The following is an 8,281-nucleotide window of genomic DNA, read 5'->3' as shown; positions in this document are numbered from 1 at the left end:
GTGAGCATATGTAGAATTTGAAAGTATAAAAAATGGCAGAAATTATGAAGATAAAAAGCACAATAGTAGAGATTAAAAAAAAGCACTAGAGGAATACAATAGAAGATTTGAACAGGCAGAAGATAGAACCAGTGAACTAGAAGACAAGACAATCAAAATCATACAGGCAGAAGAACAGATAGAGAAAAGAATAGAAAAAATTGAGCAGAGTCTCAGGGATTAGAGTGAGATCATGAAGTGTGCAAACATAGATGTCATGGATGTCCCAAAAAGAGAAGAGGAGGGAAAAGGGACAGAGAGAGTATTTGAGGAAATAATGACAGAAAATTTCCCAACTGTTATGAAAGACATAAATAAACATGTCCAAGGAGTGCAGTGTACTCCAAAGAGAATAAATCCTAATAGACCTACTCCCAGACACATATTAATCAGAATATGAAATGCCAAAGAAAAAGAGAGAATTCTGAAAGTAGCAAGAGAAAAGTGATTCTTCCCATATAAGGGATCCTCTATTAGATTAAGTTCTGATTTCTCATTAGAAACTATGGAGGCAAGAAAGCAGTGGTATGATATGGTTAAGGTACTGAAAGAGAAAAACTGCCATCCAAAAAAATCTTTATTTGGCAAAACTATCTTCTTAAAATTCTGTGGGAGAATTTTAAATGTTCAAATAAATTGAAACTGGGAGAGTTTGTCAACAAATTACCTGCCCTACAAGAATTACTAAAGGGAGTTCTGCAGATTGAAAGGAAAAGATGGGAGAGAGCGGCTTGGAGTAGTGTGAAGAAATGAAGATCTTCAGTAAGGATAACCAAAAGAGTAAATGCAAAGCCCAATAGTGCTGTTTCTTCAACATACAACGCTACTCTTTAATTCCTATAAGAGTCAGAATACAGTTGAACAAGAAAAAGGCATTTATCCTTTTTGTGAACATATAAAATATAAAGTGGTGAAGTGGGACAAAAACAACAAAATAAGGGAAAACAGAGGGATATGGGAGCAGAGAACATGTATGCTATTGAAGTTAAGCTACTATGTTTTCAAATTAGTAGATTATAGATGTAGGCTGTATAATATAAACCCCAGGGTAACCACAAGGAAAATATTTTAAAAACACACAGGCAGAAACGAGAAAGGGACCAAGTATGCAGAAAGGGGGTATGTAATTAAGGAAAACAGAGACCAAAAAAAAGAGAGATGGCATATAAAAACTGAAGGACAAAATGACTGAAATTACTACTGCCTTTACAGTAATAACACTGAATGTTAATGGTTTAAACTCTACAATCAAAAGACACATATTAGCAGAATTGATTTTTAAACAGCATGATCCAACTATCCAACTACATGTTGTTTATAAGAAATTCACTCTAGACCCGAAGACAAAAGTGAAAGAGGGTGGGAGGATCTGGGATAGCTTTACTATTTTTAGACAAAATTGACTTAATTCAAAAGCTACTATAAGAGACAAAAAGGGCACTGTATATTAGTAAAAGCGGTAATCCACCAAGAAGAAATAACAACCATAAATGTTTATGCACCTAAGCACAGTGCCTCAAAGCACATTAGGCAAACATTAGCTAAATGGAAGGGAGAAACAGACACCTGTACAGTAATGGTTGGAGACCTGAGTACACCACTCTCGTCAGTAGATAGAACATCTAGACAGAAGATCAACGTGGGAACAGAAAAGTTGAATAATATAAGTAAACTAGACCAGACAGAGAACTGAACCCCAAAACAGTAGGTTATACAATCTTCTCAAGTGCACATGAATCATTCTCCAGGATAGAACACATGTTGAGTCACAAAACAAGATTCAATAAATTTTAAAAGACTGAAATTATTCAAAGCATCTTCTCTGACTTCAATGGAATGAAGCTGGAAATCAACAGGTAGAGAACTTGCAAATCCACAAATATATGGAAGTTAAATAACACACTTTTTAAAATTAATTTTAAAAATTTTTAAAAATATAACAACAAACACAACATTCTTAACATATGGTCATTCCATTCTACATATATAATCAGTAATTCACAATATCATCGCATAGTTGCATATTCATCATCGTGATCATTTCTTAGGACATTTGCATCAATTCAGAAAAAGAAATAAAAAGACAACAGAAAAAAATTTCATACATACCATACCCCCATCCCTCCTTTTCATTGATCACTAGCATTTCAGTCTACTAAGTTTATTTTAACATTTGTTCCCCCTATTATTTATTTTTATCCCATATGTTTTACTCATCTGTTGAAAAGGTAGATAAAAGGAGCATCAGATACAGGGTTTTCACAATCACAGAGTCACATTGTGAAAGCTATATCATTATACAATCATCTTCAAGAAACATGGCTACTGGGGCACAGCTCTGCATTTTCAGGCAGTTCCCTCCAGCCTCTCCATTATATCTTGACTAACAAGATGATGTCTATATAATGCATAAGAATAATCTCCAGGATAACCTCTCGACTCTGTTTAGAATAAATAACACACTCTTTTTTTAAAATTAATTAATTAATTTATTTTTAAAATTTATTTATTAATTTAAAAATTAAGAAACAAAATAAAACATCAACATACATAATCAGTAATTCACAATATCATCACTTAGTTGCATATTCATCATTTCTTAGAACATTTGCATTAATTCAGAAAAAGAAATAAAAAGACAATAGAAAAAGAAATAAAATGAACACAGGAAAGAAAAAAAAAGATTATACCTACCATACCCCTTACCCCTCGCTTTCATTGATCACTAGTATTTCAAACTAAATTTATTTTAGCATTTGTTCCCCCTATTATTTATTTGTATTCCATATGTTCTACTCCTTTGTTGACAAGGTAGATAAAAGGAGCATCAGACACAAGGTTTTCACAATCACACAGTCACATTGTGACAGCTGTATCATTATTCAGTCATCCTCAAGAAACATGGCTACTGGAACACAGCTCTACATTTTCAGGCAGTTCCCTCCAGCCTCTCCATTACATCTTGATAAATAACACACTCTTAATCAATGGATCAAAAAAGAACTTGCAAGGGAAAAATGAATTTGCAAATCCACAAATATATGGAAGTTAAATAACACACTCTTAATCAATGGACCAAAAAAGAAATAGCAAAAAAGAATGTCATCAAATATCTTGAGATGAATGAAGATGAGAACACAACATATCAAAACTTATGAGATGTACCAAAGGCAGTAATAAGAGGGACGTTTATAGCCCTAAACATGAGGGAAATTTATAGCCCTAAACACTTACATGAAAAAAAGAAGAAAAGAGCTAAAATCAAAGACCTAATTGCACACCTGGAGGAACTACAAAAAGAACAGCAAACTAAACTCAAGTCAAGCAAAAGGAAAGAAATAAAGATTAGAACAGAAATAAATATTGAGTATGAAAAGCAATAGAGAGCATTAACAGAATCAAAAGTTGGTTCTTTGAAAAGATCAATAAAATTGACAAACAGCTAGAATGGCAAAGAAAAAAGAAAGAAGATGCATATAAAATCATAAATGAGAGGAGGGGATATTACTATTGGCCGCACAGAAATAAAAAGGGTCATGGGAGGATACTAAGAACAACTGTATGCAACAAATTAGACACCTAGATGAAAAGTACAAATTCCTAGAAACACCTGAACAACCTGTGCTGACTCTAGAAGAAATAGAAGATCTTAACAGGCCAATTATAAGTAAAGAGATTGAACTAGTCATCAAAATCCTCCCAACAGTGAAAAGCCCAGGACCAGATGGATTCAAGGTGAATTATACCAATCATTCTAAGAAGAACTAATACCAATCCTACTCAAACTTTTCAAAAAAACTGAACAGAAGTGTACACTACCTAAATGATTCTATGACACCATCACCTTAATAGCAAAGCCAGATAGAGTTACTACAAGAAAGAAAATTACAGACCAATTTCTTTTATGACTATAGATGCAAAAATTCTCAACAATATACTTGCAAATCTAATCCAACAGCACATTAAAAGAATAATACATCACAATCAAGTGGGTTTTATCCCAGGTATGCAGAGATGGTTTAAAATAAATCAATTAATGTAATACACCACATTAACAAAATGAAGGGTAAACCCACAGATCATTTCAGTTGATGCAGAAAGGGCATTTAGCAAAACCCAGCATCCTCTTTTCATAAAAAATCTTAGAAAAATAGGACTAGAAAGAAAACTTCCTCAACATGATAAAGGATGTATATGAAAAACCCACAGCTAACATCATATTTGATGGTGAAAAACAAATTTTTCCCTCTAAAATCAGGAACAGGACAAAGATACCCACTGTCACCGTTATTATTCAGCATTGTATGGGAGTTCTGGCCAGAGCAGTTAAGCACGAAAAAGAAATAAAAGGCTTCCAAATCGGAGAGAAAGAAGTAAAACTTTCACTATTTGCAGATGACACGATCCTATATGTAGAAAGTCCTTAAAAAATCAGTAACAAAACTACTTGAGTTAATACATGAATTCAAAAAAGCAGCAGGGTACAAGATCAACACGCAAAAAGTCCGTGGTGTTTCTATACACTAATAATAAGCAAGTTGAGGAGAAAACCAACAACAGAAAATTCCACCTATGATAGCAACTAAATTAATAAAATGTCTAGGAATAAATTTAACCAAGGATGTAAAGGATTTGTACACAGAAAGCTATAAAACATTGTTAAAAGAAATCAAAGAAGACCTAAATAAATGGAAGGCAGCCTGTGCTCATGGATTGAGAGGCTAAATATTGTTAAGGTATCAGTTATACCCAAGATGATTCACAGAGTCAATGCAATCCCAACCAGAATTTTAACAATCTACTTTGTGGACATGGAAAAGCCAATCACCAAATTTATTTGGAAGGGTGAGGGACCCTGAACAGCAAAAACATCTTGAAAAAGAAGAAGGAAATTGGAGAACTCATACTTCCTAACTTTAAAGCTCATTGCAAGCTACAGTGGTCACAACAGCGTGGTACTAGCATGAGGATAGATATATCAACCAACAGAGTCGAGTTGAGTTCAGAAATAGACCTTCAGATCTATGACCAATTGATTTATTTTCATTTTTATTGACAAAACAAATCAACATACAAGCACGAACATTCTTAACATATCCACATTCCATACTTGGTGTACGATCAATGGCTCACAATGTCATAACATAGTTGTATATTAATTACCATGATCATTTCTTAGAACATTTGCATCACTCCAGAAAAAGAAATAAAAAGAAAAAAGAAATAGCTCATACGTACCATACCCCTTACCCCTCGCTCTCATTGGCCACTAGTATTTCCATCTACCCAATATATTTTAATCTTTGTTCTCCCTATTTTTTTCTGTACCCCTTACCGCCCCCTTTCATTGATTACTAGTATTTCTTTTTTTTTCTTTTTATTGACAAACCAAAACAACACACAAACACAAAACATTCCATACATGGTTAACAATCAATGGCTCACAATATCATCACATAGTTGTATATTCATCACCATGATCATCTTTTAGAACATTTGCATTACTCCAGAAAAAGAAATTTTAAAAAAGCTCATACCTACCATACACCCTACCCCTCCCTCTCACTGACTACTAGTATTTTCATCTACCCAATACATTTTAACCTTTGTTCCCCCTATTTTTTTTCTATACCCCTTACCCCTCCCTTTCATGATCACTAGCATTTCAATCTACTCAATTTATTTTAACATTTGTTCCCCCATTATTTACTTATTTTTAATCCATATGTTTTACTCATCTGTCCATATCATAGATAAAAGGAGCATCAAACACAAGGTTTTCACAATCACACAGTCACACTGTGAAAGCTATATCATTATACAATCATCTTCATGAAACATGGCTACTGGAACACAGCTCTACAGTTTCAGGTGCTTCCCTCTAGCCTCTCTAATACACCTTAAACTGAAAAGGGGATATCTATGTAATGCGTAAGAATAACCTCCAGGATAACCTCTCAACTCTGTTTGAGATCTCTCAGCCACTGACACTTTATTTTGTCTTATTTCTCTCTTCCCTCTCTCGGTCGAGAAGGTTTTCTCAATCCCTAGAATTGCTGAGTCCCAGCTCATTCTAGGATTTCTGTCCCATGTTGTCAGGGAGGTTTACACCCCTAGGAGTCATGTCCCATGTAGAGAGGGGGAGGGCAGTGAGTTTGCTTGCTGTGTTGACTGAGGGAGAGATAGGCCACATCTGAGCAACAAAAGAGGTTCTCTGGGTGTGACTCTTAGGCCTAATTTTAAGTAGTCTTAGGCTATCCTTTGCAGGGATTAGTTTCATATGAACAAACCCCAAGATTGAGGGCTTACAGCCTATTGATTTGGTTGTCCCCATTCTTTGTGAGAATATCAGGAATTCTCCCATAGGGGAAGTTGAATTTTCCCCCTTTCTCACCATCCCCCAAGAGGACTTCGCAAATACTTCTTTATTCACTATTCAAATCACTCTGGGATTTATCAGGGCATCACACTGGACAAACCTACAAAATCTCATGCCCTATTCAAGGTTCCATGTACTTATGGTGTTCAATTAACCTATCCATATAAGTTATATTAGGAAATGCAGTAGTCAAAATACAAATTTTGTATCAAATAAACAGTTTTTGCTTTAGTCTCACACAGAAGTTGAAGTTTTAAAATATGAATGACCATCTATTTTCAACACCTTGCAATATTGACACTCCTTTGCTCTTCCTCATGCAAAAATATTTTTTAATTTGTACATTTAGTCATATCACTGCACATTAAGCATTTCTAGATTATACCATCTCAGTCTTTATTGTCTGTCTTTCCTTCTGGTTTCATTTGTGCCCCCAGCCCTTCTTCCTCTATCATTCTCACATTCAGGTTCATTCAGTGAACTTACATTATTGTGCTACAGTTAGGTAGTATTGTGCTATCCATTTCTGAATTTTTATAATCAGTCCTATTGTACAATCTGTATCCCTTCAGCTCCAATTAACCAATATCTACCCTATTTCTATCTCCTGATGGTCTCTATTCTTAACTGAAATTCTCCAAGTTAATTCATTAATGTTAGTTTATATCAGTGAGACAATACAGTATTTGTCCTTTTGTTTCTGGTTAATCTCACTCAGCATAATGTCCTCAAGGTCCATCCATGTTGTTACATGCTTCATGACTTTATTCTGTCTTACAGTCGTGTAATATTCCATCATATGTATATACCACACTTTGTTTCGCTACTCTTCTGTTGATGGACATTTGCGCTGTTTTCATCTCTTGGCAATTGTAAATAATGCTGCTATAAACACTGTTGTGCCAATGACCGTTTGTGTCCTTGCTCTCATGTCCTCTGAGTAGATACCTAGAAATGGTATTGCTGGGTCATATGACAATTCTATACTTAGCTTCCTGAGGAATTGCCAAACTGCCTTCCCCAGCAGTTGTACCATTTTACAGCAGATAAGTGTGCCTCTTTCTCCACATCCTCTCCAGCACTTGTTGTTTTCTGTTTTATTGATAATGGCCATTCTGGTGGGTGTGAGATGATATCTCATTGTGGTTTTGATTTACATTTCCCTAATAGCCAGGGAAGTTGAGCATCTTTTCATGTGCCTTTTGGTCATTTGTATCTCCTCTTCTGAAAAGTGTCAGTTATGTCTTTTGCCCATCTTGTAATTGGGTTGTCTTTTTCTTGTTGAGTTGAACGATCTCTTTATATATTCTGGATACTAGACCCTTACCTGATGTGTCATTTCCAAATATTGTCTCCTGTTGTGTAGTCTGTCTTTTTACTTACTTGACAAAGTTCTTTTATGCACAAAAGTATTTACTTTTTTTTTTTAATATGGAACATATTTGCATGTCATCCTTGAGCAAGGGCCATGCTAATCTTCTCTGTAAGTTTCCAATGTTAGTATATGTGCTGCTGAAGCAAGCACAAAAAAGTGTTTAATTTTGAGAAGTTCCTATTTATCTATTTCTTTATTTAATGCTCGTCTTTGGGTGTAAGATCAAGGAAACTGCCTCCTATTACAAGTTTTATAAGATATTTCCCTACATTTTCTTCTAAAAGTTTTATGGTCTTAGACCTAATGTTTAGGTCTTTGATCCATTTTCAGTTAATTTTTGTGTAGGGTGTGAGATATGGATCCTCTTTCATTCTTTTGAATGTGGATATCCAGTTCTCTAGGCACCATTTATTTATTTATTTATTTTTCTTTTTAATTTTTTAATTTATTTTTATTTTTTTAAATACCAAAAAGCACAAAGCAAATGC

General features: G+C 34.5%; 1 pseudogene; it reads right to left on the bottom strand.

The window, feature by feature from the left end:
• Window positions 1-7,843: 7,843 nt before the first annotated feature.
• On the bottom strand, window positions 7,844-7,943 carry LOC143675278 (U6 spliceosomal RNA; annotated as a pseudogene).
• Between the last annotated feature and the right edge of the window lie 338 nt (window positions 7,944-8,281).

Source organism: Tamandua tetradactyla, chromosome 2 (genome assembly GCF_023851605.1).
Source record: "Tamandua tetradactyla isolate mTamTet1 chromosome 2, mTamTet1.pri, whole genome shotgun sequence".
Lineage (NCBI taxonomy): Eukaryota > Metazoa > Chordata > Mammalia > Pilosa > Myrmecophagidae > Tamandua > Tamandua tetradactyla.
The sequence above is the reverse complement of the archived record's forward strand: the minus strand, read 5'-3'. Positions and strand labels throughout refer to the sequence as shown.